This window comes from Corvus kubaryi, unplaced genomic scaffold (assembly GCF_017639235.1).
Source record: "Corvus kubaryi isolate FWS band 111438036 unplaced genomic scaffold, C.kubaryi_AGA036_p1.0 37357, whole genome shotgun sequence".
Lineage (NCBI taxonomy): Eukaryota > Metazoa > Chordata > Aves > Passeriformes > Corvidae > Corvus > Corvus kubaryi.
The window spans coordinates 7,470,887-7,487,693 of NW_024581117.1; the positions used below are offsets into that span (position 1 = coordinate 7,470,887).

The 16,807-nt window shown below is 38.3% G+C and overlaps 1 protein-coding gene across 15 annotated transcripts in view; it reads left to right on the plus strand.

Moving 5' to 3' along the window:
- The window catches only part of PRUNE2 (prune homolog 2 with BCH domain), a 138,120-nt gene that overhangs the window by 92,916 nt on the left and 28,397 nt on the right, over window positions 1-16,807 (plus strand). Inside the window, exon 1 of one of the 15 annotated variants that reach the window (XM_042033159.1) lies at window positions 3,307-3,481. The exons of the other annotated variants lie outside the window; for them this stretch is intronic. The gene's annotated coding sequence lies outside the window, so the exon portion shown is untranslated. Of the gene's footprint in view, window positions 1-3,306; window positions 3,482-16,807 lie in introns of those variants that run through there. 15 annotated transcript variants of the gene reach the window in all.

A 16,807-nucleotide genomic window follows, 5' to 3' on the forward strand; every position in this document is an offset into this window, starting at 1 on the left:
CCTTTTCCTTATCAAAAGAGTTAGAAAGAGCTGAGTGAAATACTATGAAATGATGTATTGACTTGAGGAACAAGAAGCAGTGAGCACAGTAGAAATAAGAACAGAGAGATTTGGAAGGTTTGGGGGAGAGCTTAGAAAACTGGTGGCAAAACTGAGCAGAAGACAAGTTCCTTTGAAGAGCTACCACAATATATTTAACCTGCTAGAATGAGACTTCAAAAGAAAGCTTCATTTATCTTTCTGATAGCCTTTTATCAAAGTAAAAGGAATCATTCTTTTCTGCTCACTTGTATAATGGTATTTGGGAAAAGATAGTTCTTCCACTGCCTCTGTCTGAAATGTCTCTCTGTGACCACCACTGTACTGCCGGCTATTAAAATTGCCAGTAGGGGAAGCAATCCAGTGTTATATGAATAGAAAAGCCTGTTTTCATCACATTGCCTGTGCTTGCCAGTGAATAAAGATAATTAAATTTACTTAAAGAAAAATCTAAGACTGTTACATGATTAATAAAAATTCTGAGATGTCTCTGCTGTCTCTGTGACTTAGCCAAATAAAAATAAATCTCAAAGCCATTAATTATTCAAGTAAATATCAATGCCCAGTACTGAACTGAAATACTGACAGACTGGAACCCAGGAAAAAATGCACATTGACTCCAGTGATGAAAGGTTTCAACAAATATTTTCTCAGAATGTCTGTTCTGTCATCCCAAAGCTAGAATAAGGCAGTGAGTTAGGGATCCCGGGTCTGCCTTATGGTTTTATGGGCAAAGCAGTGTGCTATATATAGGATTGAAAATCTGTTGTAAGAAAAAGTAAAGTAACATTTACTTCCCTTTGGATACCTGTTTCCTTTTTTTCCTTGGAAACCTGTAGGGCTGCTATCTTCCACTTCTGTCAGGATTGTTTATTAATTGGCCAGATTCACTGGAAAGCAATTCCAGGCACTCTGGGGACCAGGCATGCTGCTTCAGTTAAGCTTCCAGCTCCTGCTGAACTACAAAATTATAGACTTGAAATAGGAATTGAACTTAGGTCTCCCACTTGGCAACACAAAGCATGACATTTGATTTAACACAAGGACCATGCTTTAAAGGTTAAGACCAAACATGTAAGTAAAGGAGCAACAACTGAGAAGGTTGCTTGTAGGAAGGTCTGTTGATCTCATTTTTGTAAAAACAGCTTTAATATTTACATGGCAAATACCAGGACCTTTATAAAAATCTTGTAAGAAGAAAAGAACAGCACTTCAGTGAACTTTAAAAGGGAAAAACCCCACTACTTACTGTTATTTACTAATGGTACTGAAATTCTAATTAAATCGTGAGATTGGCCTGATAGAGCCACTTTCTTAGAGCAAGAAGACCTGGAATTTGTTAGTATGGTTTAGTGATTAAATGAAAAACTCTCTGCTACTAAAAGCACCACTGTTTTCTGAGCTAATTAATTATATAATATATTCCAATCAGTGTGATCAATGACAAGAGACTTCAGGCTGAAGTGTTAACAAGCTTTGAAACTTTAACCCTGTTGACACAGACCTGACTTTGGCAGTGAGCCCCAGTGAGGTAAGTGGTCCCAGCAGAGTGTCTGTTACGGAGTCCATGAACTGGTTCTGACCTTTGCACAATGAAGGGTATGGGGAAATGTTGTGCCAGCAGGTGACTGGACACTCAAAGACACAGCAGGGACTGATGCCTCTGCTGGATGACCCCCAGACTTTTGCACAGACTTTGACGCACAGACTGTGAGGGTATAAAAGCCCAGAGTTTCCTTTGTTCGGGGTCCTTCCTCCGAGGCACCCATCTCAAGCTGTTCTTTTGTTGTTGCACCATGATTAGATTATTTTAAGGATTGAGACTCTGCTATGGGAAATGTGGGGTCACATTGGTAAGGAAACCTGGTTTAACTGTGTGAGTGTGAGGTCCAGCTCAGGTGCTGTGGGTGTGACTGCCAGAGTGGCTCGTGGGTGGTCGGACAGGGAAGTTTCCTCAACAGTCTCCTAAAATCTCAAAAATATTCTGTGTTACTCTGCACATGGAGGATTAAGACCTTGTTTTCTGTCATATTACTAATCTCACAGCTTCACCATGATCCTGCTACTAATGACTTCTATTACACATAAATACTTTATAGCTTTATTTCCTGGATACTTCTGGGTTTATGGACTTTTGATTTTAAATGAATTAAATATTGGACAGTTGAAAAAGTGCTAGAAATATCCTCATCACTGGAAATATTTTATACAGCTAGGTGACAGAAATATCAAAGATGACATGCCTGCAGCACTGTCCTTGTTGTAAGTGTATTTTCATATTGGTGATGATTTTTAAATTTCTTTAAATGCTTTTTGTTTATCTGTTGTCCTTTAAAATAGCATCTGGGGACTGACTTACCAGGACATGTGTAGCAGATGATGAGTGCTTTCTCTGTAGGGTTACTAATACCATGAAGAACAAGGTGGGAGCTGCTGAATTGTGATTTACACTGTGTTGTAGCTGTGCATGGAGCTGTACTGAAAACAGAAAACGGGGTTTGGCTTTTGTTTGTTTTTGACTGTTTATGGCTAAGCAGTCTGATGTGGAAGCTTCTCCAGTTCTCATTGTTTTCCAGGAGGATCTACACAGCGTGAAGAGAGAAACCAGATGAAGGTTGGGCTGTCCTAGGGTCTATTGCATTGCTGGAGGGGTTAGAATTGGAAGGTGTTTTGTGTTGGCAAAGGAGTCTGGATTTTTTAGAGACCCTACTTGCAAGAGACTTGCAAGGGAGACTGTGAGACTGCACTGCCTGGGAAGAAGTATCCTTTCTTTCCCTAAGAAACACAACCAGGAGCACAGGCTGTGGACATTGCTTCCTGCTGCACAGTTTGTGTTTTCAGAATCCACCATGCCTTCTGAACTGGTGGTTGTTGGTGTTTGGTTTTTTTTGTTTGTTTGTTTAAATTTGCATCTACATTCTCCTTGCTAAATCGCAAACAAAAGAAAAAAATGATGCAAACCCTGTTTGAACATGCATGTGCTCTCTAACCAGCGACACAAACAGAAATGAGGGCTGAGGTGGGTTGAATCCATAGGAACTTTTGTCAATGCTGTGCAGTCTCAGCATAAGCTTTCCTCAGGCAGTGAAATGAAGCAGCAGGGAGTCTTTTTTCTACTGCCAGCTGACTCGCTGTATCAAAGTTTGGTGATGCTCCGATGAAGCTCCACAGGGAATGTGAAAAAAAAATCGTAATTTTCACGGCCAAAGCACAGCTCTGCATTTGTTTAAGTGTGCCTGTAACCAAAGCCCAGTAGCTGCTGGTTCACACAGCCGGCTGTGTGCAGGCAGGTGATCACCCTTATTTAGCAGTACCAGTACCCACGTGACAAGAAAATGGTGGAGGATCTGTGTTCCTAGTGAACTGCTAGAGAACGAGGGATGCTGAAGTGCAGCAGTGAAGCATCTTTACTGTTTTTGCAGTAGAAAGGCCTTTTCAGAAGGTAAGTGTCTCTTTGCTCTGAGAGGCAGATGTGGAGAAGCTTTTCTGATTAACAGCTCTATTATTGCAGTTACTTTAGACAGAAAAAGGGTAAATGTTAGCATGATGCAAAGCACTCAGGACCTCATTACTGAAAACAGGGCAGCTGTATTTTAATTCTGTTGCAGCTCTTTATGAGAGCAGCTTACATCAGTTCAGAGGGATTTCTTTTGTCTGAGCACAGGCATGGTATTTATAATTAGGAAACAAAACTTCACTGCACAGTCACCTAATGTGCTGGGTTATTTTCAGCTTTTTTGCCTTGCTCTGAGGATACGATGGGCAAAAAAGGAATAAAAGGGCATTGCCAGCCTATAGCTTGCTTTTAAAAGTGTTTAATTACTGGTATCTCGACTGTTTGTGACAGTTCTCATTGTAGACTACTTGGCATTACAGTTTTGGGTTTTTCCCCCTACCAACTGAAGCATACGATTTTTGAATTTTTTGCAATGTCCTCTTAAATTGTTGCAGTGAAGAGTATATGTAATTTTTGAAGGTTAACTGATGAAGGATGCAGCAATAATCTCAGTGGTAAGAGATTAAATTTCTCCAAAAGTTGGTTTGTGCAGGCAGTATTTTTTTTTTAATTTAATTATAGGGGCTTGGTTCAGCTCCATTCAGTTACTTGCTTGTTTTTCTGTGATGAAGGAATGAAAATATTCTTCAGTTCCAAGTATGGTAAGCAAATAAATTACAGTGATGATACTGATATACAAGCGGCATTGAAATATACAGAATGTATAAATATTGGCTACTTAGAGTAAAACTGAAAGGAAATGTATGCAGGCTTGTTTGGTGCATTTAGCGAGAATTCTTCTAAGGGGCCTGGGGAAGGGAAGGAGGGGCAGGCAGAGATGTAATTTCTGGATTTGTCTTCATTAACACACTCGGAAAGCAGAGCTGTTTTGAGAAAGGGAGGAGGCACACAGCTCTAGCAGCACTGTCAGGAGGTATTAGAACAACTGTGGAGGTCAGAGCAGGGAACAATGCACACCAGTCCTTACCCTGCCAAACATTTCTTTTTTCCAGGGCTGCCATGTTCATTCTGCCACTCTCAGCCACACGGTCTTCAGTGATATCTCCTGTAGGGTAGGGAGGTACAGAGATCTAAACCAGCCTTTTCTTTGCTGGCTTTGATGAATCTGGCTTTTTATTTGGCCTTGCATAAGTCTGGACTGTATTACAGAAAATTCATGTAATTAGAGACAAGTCTAGTTTTTGCATACATTCACTACTTTTAAAACTTAGATCCTGCTACAAACAGGCTGTTTAGTTTTGTGGCGCCTCTGTATAGCATTAAGCAGTAATAGGAGAACAGCGTTATTTAACAGCTTGTAATATATCTGTAGAAAAAGGCATGAAAAAAAAGACCTCTTAAAGCCTCAGTCTTTGTTTGGGCAAAAGCTGCAGCTTGCAAATGTAAACAGAAACAATGTGTAGCTGAGAATATGATTTCCACAGCACCTGTGAATATTGATAAGGCTTTTTTTAATCTCTGTTGTGTCTTCAGGGCTGGAGACACTTCCTATCACATCCTGTACAAATACCCAGAAAATGACGGTGCTACTGCAGCAAAAAATGATGCTGAGGCAGAGGAAGGTGGGAGTGGCATTCTAGTTGCTTGACAGATTTCATAGTTTATCTATGTGGTTTTTGCTTTGGACATTGAAGGAAGTGGTTTAGCTGTTACGGGATTTTAAGAATTAACTCATTAGTTCTTGGTATATCTTGTAGTCTGTGGTCTTCTCTACTGCCATTTCACCTGCGAAAAACAGAGAGCAGCAGATGGGACTTCTTTATTTCAGGCTAGCAGATGAAACCTGACTGTGTCTTAAAAGAACAAGATCACTCTCCTTAGTAGAAAACACTGGTGACAGAATCTAAAGAGCTGTCTGCTGGGCAGTAGCCCAGCAGGATACACCATTGCCTGCTTGTTGAAAGTAGAGCATATAGCTAACCTTACCCTTGTATTTCCCCTAGTTGTAATATGTGAGGAGTGCCATGTGGAGGAAGGAGGAGCCCCATTTTCTCACCTCATTCTTGAACATTACTTCTTCAGTCTGGCACTTCCTGTCCCTCTGACATTTTCACAGCACTTTTGCTCTGACTGACGTTACTCCTCTTTCCCACACTTAGGTTGGTTTTTATCTTCCTACTGCTTCTATGGCCTTTCCAACTCAGTGACAGAGTTCTGCTTCTGAAGATAACTGATGGCTTTCTGCATCTCCCATCTCTCCTTGCGCATGCCTTTTAGACCTGCCAGATTCAGGGTCTAACAATCTTTCCTGCTCCTAACACCTCATGCCAGTGGAAGCAAGCTGCAGGACAGCATGTTTTACAATTTTACTGCTTCAGTAGAGCTTATGTGCCTTGATTAGGAGTCTTCAGTGGCTTATGTTGGGGACTTTTCCTGTATTTTTCCCAAGCTGATAATTTCGCAGTATGGATGGGAACCTTTCAGCTACCAATTTACACCTATTAATATATTTCTGTACTTATATAGGACATTTCCATTTTAATTTGCTGGTTAAAATTCCCACGCTACATTCTGCATTGTCACTTAAATTCCCCTACTATTTATTACATCTCCAGCAACTGCAGCTTTAAGAGAGACTAAAGTTTGACTCTGACACCTTTTTAGAGCCTTTTCTTTAGGTCACCCATAGCCAAGACAGGGAAAATGTAGTTGTTAGTTATTTTTAAGTTTGTAGTAGGTCAGCTAGGAATCTAAATTATAATCACGTTGAACACCATAAATTGTGAAATCATAGATACAGTAACATGTGAAAGATGGAAAGGTAGACATTTTGGCAGTAGAGTGACACAGAAGTGAGAAGAGAAAACAAAGACTTTCACAATACTTAAAGTATTGAGGAAATAGAAATATTTTGAGGATAGGAAATGAGATCATAAATGGGACCAGAGAAAAGCAGTATGAGGGGAGGAAAGATAGAAGTAATTCACTATAAAAAAAAATGTTGCCATGTATCTTTTCCTATCTACCAGCGTATTGTGCAAAGGCTGAGCTTTAAAACAGAAGAGTGTTAGAAAAATACTAATGCTTTAATGGACAGATCAATAAAAAACTGTACATCTTGATGTTAGGCAGGTTCTTGTAATTAGCAACTCTAAAAGTCATCATCATATTTTACCATGCAGCCAAGATGTATTTCACCCGTTGTAAGGTGCTTTGTTAAAGTATTTCATTCCAGCTGGTTTAGAATGGTAGTAAGTATCATCGTCGTTGTTCATGTCATCATTCATACACACAGAGAAACAAGATCATCAAGCAATGCAAGAAGTTGCCAATATTACAGAAAAACCAAGTGGTAAAGAGAAATAGCCACTGAAGTTCAGATACTGGCTCAGTTTCAGAATTAATGGTTGCGAATAACAGTTAAGAGCAGTCTGAGGCATTTTAGCATGTTGTCATTTGGAAACAAATGTACTTGGTAAGCTGTGGGTTGTAATAGTTGAAGGGGACTTCCCACAAATCTGGTGGAGAATAGACAAGTCCCAGTAGGGTATAAAATTTAAAAATTTCTGAAGATTTTTTGGCTTCTGATCCTGCAACCTCTCCCCTGTTAACTACTCTCAAAACATTAGCATACTTCCTGAAAGCACAGATGGCTGCACCGGGTAGAAGGTGCACGCTGCTTTTTCAAGTGCTTCTCATGTGCCAATTACATCATTTGGAGCTGCAGGTATTCTGATGGTTGGTCCTGACACCACAGTATGGCAGGAAAATGGTCACTTTGAACCAAACATTCAGGATGGGAGATTGGTTTAAAAGTTAGGAAAACTAAAACTGAGTTTTTCAAGGAATAATTAATCTCTCAATGAGAGTGGAAGGTGGGAATCAGGTCCCTGGCATCTCAATAAATTTTAAAAATATAGTTTAAAAAGAAAATGTATTTTCAGGTTATACTTATGGATCTTTTGAATCAGGTTGATTTAATTTTTACTTTGCTGGCATTACCATGTTGTACTTGTAATGTTTGTTCAATAGCAATAGTTGTTGATTAACAGGCCATCTAGATATGTGGAATATTATCTGTAGAATACTAACAACACCTAGTAAGAGTGGAGAGATCAGAAACGTGCTTTCTAAATGCTAGTACTGCTTGGAACCTACACAGCATACTGCCAGACCTTGTGATCTTTCAATATTGATGGGGGCGCACCCATGACATAAGCTCCCCAACTTTGTGTTGTTAATTCTGGTGATTTTCCACGTCTCAGTAAACATTAAGGAACATTGACCTAGACACTTAACAGAGAACAACCCCTGCTCTGAGGGCAAAACCACGTGGTGGTATACAAGTGCAATGCCAGGCAAAGAAATAGATGTTGAGTTACGTGTTACTGCTGCCTTAGAATTTGTTACTCTCTACCTGCTTTTGCACACAGAATACTGACTTGAGAGAATATTATTAAAATGGTAATATTAGGAACCTAGAAGGTTCTGCACTTCTCTGTAAGAGGCATAGTTGGAGACAGTGCTATTATATGGATGTGTTCCTAAAGCACCACCCTAAAAATTGTCTCCTGTCCATATTCATGCCATGAAGTTGTTACGTGGTGTGGGGCAGGTCATGAGGAATCAGAAGCTGTTTGAATAACATATATCCTTTTTTTCTAACCCCTGACTCAGCTGGGTTTTTTTTGGATGCCTGAGTGAAGCCGTTGGAGTCTGGCTATACCCTTTTTCTTTTAAGTGGGAGCTAGTCATGAGGATCAGTAGTGGCATGTAGAAGATGTTATGAAATGCTGCATATTCAGAGAAAAACCCCAGAGGTTATTAGGCATCACATACAGGAACTCACAACTAATGGGCACTCTCAAAGTTAATTTCTCTGATTCTGTTCTGTAACAGTGAATAATTTATTATCTTCAATTCACAAAGCTATTGCCTAAGCTGTGTTAAATTATTTTTGAAAATGCCCAATATATAAGTGATAAGCAGCTCTGAAAACCACCAGAAAGGGTTGATGGACCTGTATCTAGAGCAGTCTTTGAATGTTATATGGTTAATAATGTTTGAGAATGCAGAAAGGACAAGGTAAGTTATGAAATAGTTGTACCTTGGGTTGCACTGCCTTTCCTATAGCATCCAATGACCTGCTGATGACAAACCTTTAGGAAGACACTTTTGGAGACTCTGGGATCTGCTGCTGGCAGCATCAGCCTGGCTTGCATTTCTAAGTCCCCATTTCAGCAAGACATCTAGGTTTGGGACTTCAATTTCCCTGATTTTATATTAAGATGCATTTTTATTTCATGTGGCTGGAAGTCACATATGATTGAAGAAGGCTGAAGTCCTGGATCCCTTCCATAAGCCTTCTCAACTATGGGCATATGCACAAGGTTGATGAAATAGCCTAGTGAAGTCCATTATCCCTCTTTCCTTGGATTTGTCGCTCCATGGCTTTATGCATCCCTCCATGGCTTTGCCTGCTTCTCTTGTGCTGCTGTGACACGGGGAGGGAGCTGGCAAGGGGTCAGGACAGACAGCGTGTGGCTGCCCAGCAGCAGTGAAAGCAGCAGCATATGCTTAAGAATAGCAGCTTTTGTTTTTTAAGAGTCTTAAACTGATATGAGGAGCCAGGAGAGCCTATTACTATGGCTACCTGGAATGAAATGAGTTTTATAGTATAGGTTAAAAAAGAGGAACAAGGGAAAAGGTGGATAGATAAACAGACACTAAGCAATGAATTTGATTGGAGACTACGAAATGTTTTAATAAAGAATGGTTAAAAATCTATTCAGTGGCCCTAAGTGAGAATTTTAACATGTTCTCAAATCTTGTGGCTCTAATACAGGATTTTTCTACAGAAAGAGTATTACCTTTTATTGTCATGCCTTTTTCATCCAACTTCTCTGCTGAAAATGGAGCAAAATGTCAGCACACGTAAAACATCAAGAAATGGCATAACTGGTAAAAGAAGACTTAAATCTGAAAACTGAAGTATTAAAAACAAGGAGGTTAATGATTTTTGCTAATATTTAGCAATGGCTTATTCTGTGGCTTTCATAAGTGACACGTTTTTCTGTAAAATGGGATTATGAGCATTTTATCTACTATGCGGCAAGCAGTATGACAGTGATGAGTTAGCATTTGCACAGATGTTTGATTAATAAACCTTTTGGCTCAGAAATCATCACAGCTTTATTTTTTTTCTTTTCATACAGATAAAGGAATAAAAGTCTCATGCTATGCATAAATTATAGTGCTCAATCTATAGGTTTTTTTCTAAACTAATTTGTGATTAAGAGCTACAAAATAAATAGCAATAGAAACACAGTTAATTTCATATACTAGCATGTGGTTGCTAAATTCAGGTCTTGGGAGGTTATAAAATTAATCCATTTTTACAAGTCACCTATATATAGTATAATTATTTTACACAGCTGTGAGTAAAAGTAATTACTTTTTTATAGTCTCAGATATATTAGATATCTCAGATATATATGAGTGGATTCACACATTTTTTTGGTATGTGGATAGAGCTGAAGCATAATCTCTGACTGATACTGACTAAATCTTGCACAGTATATGTCACTTTGATTTGTTGCATACTCTGCTACAGTTTAGGGATCATTAATTCTGCTGAACTGAAAAAATTCACTCTGCAGTCTCTTTTATCTCTGAATAGGTATCTCATAAATTTTTGTTCATTGTCTAGAAGTTTTGTAGCATGGGACTAGATACAGGAAGTAATTTTGGGTTTAGTGGGTACATTTGCTCCTCGTGGGTTTTTTCATCTCTTAGTGCACAATCCGTTTGGGCTTTTGGGGACTAATATTCTCTCATTTCTCTGTTTCTTCCTGTGTATTTTCATCAGTTTCTTCACACTAAAGCCCATTATTTTGTCATGTGTTATTTCTGAAATTCGTATGTTAACACTGTTTCCTAAAGCATCTCCTTTTGGCCATAGACACAAATGATACTGAAGTATGTCCAACATTTCTCTGACTTTGCAGAACATTGCTATCTATATTACATGGACAATAAGCATCAAAACTCAAACACATGCAGATTATATTAGGATTTGTTATTAGTCCATTAGCATTTAAAGGTCTCAGAAATAACACATCTCAATTATAACAGTTTATGGAGTTACATCTACAACTGGAAGATGATGGACAGGCTGACTGTCTTTTCTGAGCACTCCAGGTAGTGAAAGCAGAAAGTAGACATCTGCTGTTCTTTTAAAAAATGCTGTTGTAGAGATGGTCTATAAACCTCCTGTATCTTCTCTGAACAAAAATGGCACAGAAATTACAAGCCACAAGTGTGGAGCCCTATGAAAGAAAGCAAAAGATGTGCTATTTGGATATAAATACAAAACAGGAAAACAGTTTCTTTTCTAAAAATGAAATATGTCAAGGGTTTATTTGTGGTAACAGAATGGGTTTTGCTGTTCTTCTGTATGAGGTGAGGTGAATGTTGGAGTAGTGTCCTGGTTTCGACTGGCAGAGTTCATTTTTTCTCAGCTGGTACAGCTGGTACAGTGCTGTGTTTTGGATTCAGTATGAGAATAATGTTGATAACACACTGATGTTTTAGGTACTGCTGAGTAGTGCTTACCCTAAGTCAAGGACAGTTTCGGTGTCTCATGCCCTGCCAGCAAGCAGGTGCACTGGAAGCGAGGAGGGAGCACAGCTGGAACAGCTGACCCGAGCTGGCCATAGAACATCATGCCTAGTGTATAAACTGGGGAGTTACCCAGCAAGGGGGGAACCAATCGTGTCTCAGGTGGAGTTTGGCGTGACTTGGTGGATGTTGAGCAAATGTATTGTGCATCACTGAACCCCCAGGTCTAACTTTGTATTCTCCACCCCATCCCACTGGGGTGGGGGAAAGTGAGTGAGTGCCTGTGAGGTGCTTAGTTGCCAGCTCAGCTTAAACCATGGCAAGTGGCTACACAGATGGGTAGCAAAACAGCCCTTTTAAGTCATATATTTGGTAACATATTTTGGCTCTTAATTTATATGCATTTCTATAATTGTAACAAGAATGGAGCAATTAAGAAAACATTTTGTGTAAATATATCCTTGATGCAAATTGCAGTTTGTGGAGGGTTTGAACAATTGCTTTAAGTTCTTCTAAGGCTTTTAATTGCTTCTGAGTAGGAAGGAATTTTTGTTTTGTCTGGAAGAGGTTAGACATCTTCCAGGTGGGGTGATCAAAATGCTGTGAGACCCATCAGGCAGGCCAGAGCTGGGTTTACACAAGATAACTGCATACTCTGGCAAAACACTTAACCCTCCTTAAAGCTAAGGGCAGTTTCAGACAGAGCTGTGCTGAGAGTCCGTAGACAGGCATTACTGGATAAATGCCAAGGACTTTTTCGTACCTTCCAAGAAAAACAACTGTCCTCTCATATCCAATCCCTCAAGCTCTCCTTTCTATTTTCCTGGGCTCAGTACTTGCATAAGGGTGGTGTCACAGGGTGGGAATGAGAGGGGTTCAAAGGAGAAGAACTTCATGCTGCCTGTGTGCTGCAAAACTAGCTTGATGAGTTTAAGTTCCCTTACTTGTTTTTGTACCTAAGATTTCACTTTGTGCATTCTTCCTCAAAGCAGCTCAATTTTTCACTGCAAACTAGTGAGAAAAAGTGGGCTATCAGCCCACTCGTACTTCATCCAGAACCAGGGTATACCTGCATAATGTGTGGAATTAGGGAGTATGAAAGAAGCCTGAATGTCTAGTTTCTGAATAACCTCTCCATTGTACTTCGTCTCCGCTTATCACATTTAGTATCCAAACCAAGCATGTATTAATACCCACAGAGGTGATTTCATCCATGTCATTTCTTTGACTCACCATGCTTTGAAACTTTACAAAAAATCCTTTGACATCTTGTGAAAACTTAAGAATAAAAGTATTTCTATATGTAGAGGGAACTGCATGGAGGAAACATGATTTACTTATCAAGGAGAAGGGCCTGGCACCACTTCAGATTAAACTTCTGCAATAATGAGTGCAGAAAATGGGGAAACGTATACATTTTAAAGTCTAGCTGGTGAATAAATTGTGGTGGCAGTCACAACTGGATTAATGTTGATCTCTTTTGCATGTTGTAGGCATTCTTTCAGAGCAGTGCATTGGAAGCATATCTTGTTTTAGACTAAAGAAATTAACTTCTTGATATGTAATAGCTGCAGAGCAACTTGGGAAACTGGTGATAGATCACAGATGACACAAGGGTGAGGCAGCACAGCCCATAGGGATTATGACATATTGCTGTGAATATTCAAAGCTGCTCTTTCCAAAATAGCAGAATGCTGCTGTACCTAGAAAAGTCAGGAAGGATAACTTTTATTCTGAGAAATACTGATTTGAGAGGGCATTAGGAATTATTTAAAGCTTATTAATTTATTGACCTGTAAGAATGTCTGAACCAAAAAAAGAGCAAGGAAAGTATTTCAGCCTCCAGCCTCTCCTGCTTTCATATGAATTTGGTATCTATCTCTGATCCACCTTTGAGAAATGAGGGGATTTCAGCTGCTTCTGAACAAGACCATAGACCTGAATATCAGAGCAAATAATCAGTAACTTGATTCCTGGTGCAGCTGATCTTTAAATGACTGGTCTGTGTACAACATAAAAAAAGTCATTTATGACACAAAAAACCTTAATTGACTTTGACCTCTGTTCAAAGATCCTTTTTTTTATCAATCCAGTAAATCATACCTGATTAGAATGGAGCTTTCTAATGTAACTTAATTTATTTCTTCAATAGGAGCATTCATTAAAAGGGGATTAAAAAAAATATTCTTCTTTCTCTAATACTAATATTTTTGTCCACATCATCCATGTTATCAGTTGCACCCTTATGGAAGGCAAGGAATTTTATAAACCAGAATTTTGAAAGTATGTGAAGTAGTCTGTGGGAAGGGAAGAGGAGATAGTTGCCTGTTTTAAAGTTTCTGGAGTCTGGCTTCCATTACTAGGGTTCCTGCTGAGGTCTGTTGAGAGCTTCTGCACAGCCAGAAATTACTCTGCAAAGTGCTGAGCTGCTCAGCATAACATGCTCTCAAAATCCACCAGATAATATGAAGATGTGTCTGCAGAAAACAATCTTCATCCATATCCTCCTTATTCTCTTACTGATAGCAAGTTCTGAAGCCGTATGTTGGGGCATAATGTCACAGACATTTAAGTATGGTTTTAAATATGATTTTAAATATTGCCAAATAATTTATGACTGAAAAATATTAACTATGGCTTATAAAAATTAAGAACTTCCACTGAACTTAAGGTATGTATGTCTGGCAAGGAATCTTTAATGTCTTGGGGTAAAGCCCGACGGATTTGGAAAAATAAGACTAGCTCCCAAGTCAGACTCTCTCTTATCCAAAAAGCCTGTTGACTGTTTTTGACAGTACATAAGAACCTGACACAATTTAAAAAAAAAAGAAAAAGGAAACCTAATCTCTGCTAAAAATCTTCTGAAAGGCAGTAGCATTTTATGTGATTGAAGATACAATGGAGAACCTTGTGTCGGCAATGTTTTTGGTAACTGGACTTCTTAAATGCCTGCTCTGACCCACAGCTTTTAGGACCAGAGACTCTTACTTTCCAATTAAATTACCCAATATGAGCAATAAAGATTTTTGACATTAAAAACACTGTGTCAACAAAACAAAATTAGAAATTCTCAGACAAATTCTGATGCTGTTTACCTGTAATCCATAAGTGAGGGATATTTTTTGCATATACTGCTTGTAGCTGAATTTCATAATAAATTCAAACAAGCATGTGAAACACATGTATCTTTTAATACTTAGAAATGTACTGTCCTTCACAACTATGACATAAAATTCTGGTTTAACTTAGCTGCAGTGGTCCCAGTGAAAGCAGAAAAAAATACTTCAAATTTTTGTTGTGAAAGTGTAAGAGACTCCAGAGAAAACAGCAATACCAGCTCAAGTACACATGTGTTAAAAAAAAAAAAGAAAAAAGAAGATGCCACAGGGAGAAAAACAGTCTTGAGGTAACCCTAGAAATGTCATGATTTAGGGTAATTCTGTCCCAGTCATTGCAAAAATGTTACACAACTTTTAATTTGTGAATGAATTACTTGTGGGAAATCACTTTTTTCAGATTATAATTGTCACTGTTTCTGTAGACACAGAGTATATAAAACTCAGTAACTGTCTTTTCATACAGAGGAAAAGATGATCTTCATTCTTAAACTTCTTTGTTGTTTTATGCAGAGAATAGCGTCTCTTTTTAATACAGAAAGCCGGAAATGTCACTATCCTGCCATATCTTACTATTCATACAACTTTGAATATTTCCTTTTGGATAATTTCCACCAGTAGTTTCCAAAGGTTGTGCAGTAAGGAATTGCCATTTGGTCAGATAAAGCTCTAAGAAATGTTCCAAATTAATGGTTTGTATGACGGTACCAAAACCCTATTTTTTCCAGCCAAAATATAAACCCTTGAGTAACCATAAGTCATCATCTGACTAGTCCTGAGCTGCTTTAATCAAAGAACTCTTCATAGTTTTATTTTTTGAAAGGTTAATAAAGCCCCACATAAGCTCCTAATAGGAATTTAAAATGGGTTAGAAAAGTTCATCCTCTCCCCAAATCCTTTCCACTATGGTTATTTGCCTTGGCCAGGTGTTACTTACAGAACTTCTTTAGAATTCAGATTTCTCTCTAGTTAGTTCAGATGAATGAATTAGACTTCATTACACGTATTTTACTATGGTTTGTATAAACACAAAAAAAAAAAAAAAAGAAAAAAGCCAAAGACTCTAATGATTTATTTACATTTTCTTTGTAAATTGTGGCAGTATTCAGTACTTCTGAATAGAGATAATTGTACATTATCTGTACAATAATGGGGGGAAAAGGAAATGGTACCTTACAGGCAATTTGTGCCTTCATTATATTCATGAGCAGGATACTTTGATCAAATTTCTTCACTATTCTGTTGTGTATCCTAAGAGAAAAAGTGTTTCAAGCCTTCTTTGACACTAATTAAACATATTCAAGAACTGATATGTTTTCTAAAAATCATGAAGCCGTTCGTCTCTGTATTTATGAAAGACGTACTATACAGTAAGTGGGGATAAAATCAAAATTAGTAAAATCAGTTTTTATTGAGAGACAAGGCTTGGTTGTAAGTTGAGCAGCACAAACATGTTTGACCATAGCTTTAAATTGTCTGTGTTCTCTGTGGTCTCATGGAAAAGCGGGAGTTCACTAGTTTGCCTGTCTGTATTGGGAATTCAATCTCTTGGGGCTTGAGGTAAAGATCTTTTTCAGCTTAAGGCACAGTGAAGCCTTTGGCAGCCCTACATATGCACATTTATATATAATTTATATGAAATTAACGAGAAATCACAGAAACTATACTCTTACTTTGATACAGTGATTGACCAATGGATCCTGTCTGGACACAGTCAAATAGTGAGGGTAGTCCTCCTCATTGGGAACGTGAGGGCAGGAAGAAACTGCAAGAGCAATAAGCCACACCTATTTAGATCTGAATCATTTAAATCATTCAAAACATAGCTAGTTGATGCTGTTTCAGGGAAAAGTATCAGCTTTGATCTCATCACTGTTCTGTTGGTCAAAGTGTAAGAATGGTCTATTCTTCAGCTTTTGTGGGGACAAAAAAATGAAAACAGATATTTTGGAACAGTAATGCAAAATAAAAAGCTACAATTATGTTGATAAAGTAAATGAAGCTCTCCTGAAGTCACACATTTTCCATGCAGATAGTTTGTAAGCTGTCAAGTGTCCTGAAAATGTAAAATGATGTTTCCTATTTGCGGTTGAACCGTCCTTCCGGCAAGTATTTTGTAAAATATTTAAATAACAAGTAGACATGAAAACAGTTCAAGTCAACTTACTTTAAATGTTTAACTACCTTTGTTGCTATTTTCACCACTTAGTGCCTTTTCTTTGTCTTATGCATGTATGTGTGTATGTATATATGTATGTATGTTAAATGTTATTTCTTAGTATCTTCCTAAAAATGGAATCTAGGATATTTTTAACAATTTAGTCTTTGAAAATCTGTGATGTAGTTTTGGTTATCACTTTTGTACTTTCTGAACTTTTTCAGTGTGACACATTACCTGCATCAGTATTACTGGTTTGGGTCAGAATTGCTCTAAGATACAAATGATGCCAAAAAAGGGAAAGCCTACTCATTTTTGCTACGCAGTAACCATATATACAGTCATGAATATACTGTGTTACAAAGAGGAGCTGAATCTCCTTGCAGTGATGTGTCCAGTTTGCTGGATAACTGAAGA